This window comes from Morus notabilis, unplaced genomic scaffold (assembly GCF_000414095.1).
Source record: "Morus notabilis unplaced genomic scaffold, ASM41409v2 Scaffold785, whole genome shotgun sequence".
NCBI lineage: Eukaryota > Viridiplantae > Streptophyta > Magnoliopsida > Rosales > Moraceae > Morus > Morus notabilis.
Window position 1 is genome coordinate 150,700 of NW_010356821.1, and position 458 is coordinate 151,157.

The following is a 458-nucleotide window of genomic DNA, read 5'->3' on the forward strand; positions in this document are numbered from 1 at the left end:
TAATTGATAGATTCCAACTGGTCGGGACCTATTGGTGCTGTCAGTAGCACTAGGTCCGGTCCAAGTGTGGGCTTTTTCGGCTAACTTGTTGAGATACTCAAAAGCCTCCTCGGGATCCTTTTGGAGAAATTCACCATTGCACATCATCTCCACAAATTGGCGCTCTCGAATCGTGAGTCCTTCGTAGAAATAACTGACGAGGCGCCAACTCTCGTATCCATGGTGAGGACACTGATTTAACAGATCCTTGAACCGTTCTCAAACTTGATACAGAGTTTCATTGTCCTTTTGGGTAAAGGTCGAGATTTGTCGTTTCAGACCATTGGTCTTATGGTGAGGGAAATACTTGTTGAAAAATGATGTCGTCATTTCTTCCCAACTTCCAATAGACCTAGGTCGCAGAGAATACAACCAGCTTTTAGCTTTTTCCTTCAAAGAGAAAGGAAAGAATTTCAATC

At 43.2% G+C, this 458-nt stretch overlaps 1 non-coding gene across 1 annotated transcript; it reads left to right on the top strand.

The window, feature by feature from the left end:
- Positions 1–214: 214 nt before the first annotated feature.
- On the top strand, positions 215–321 carry LOC112090424. Its single transcript, XR_002901646.1, has one exon. It is a non-coding gene; the product is annotated as a small nucleolar RNA R71 (small nucleolar RNA).
- Positions 322–458: the final 137 nt, after the last annotated feature.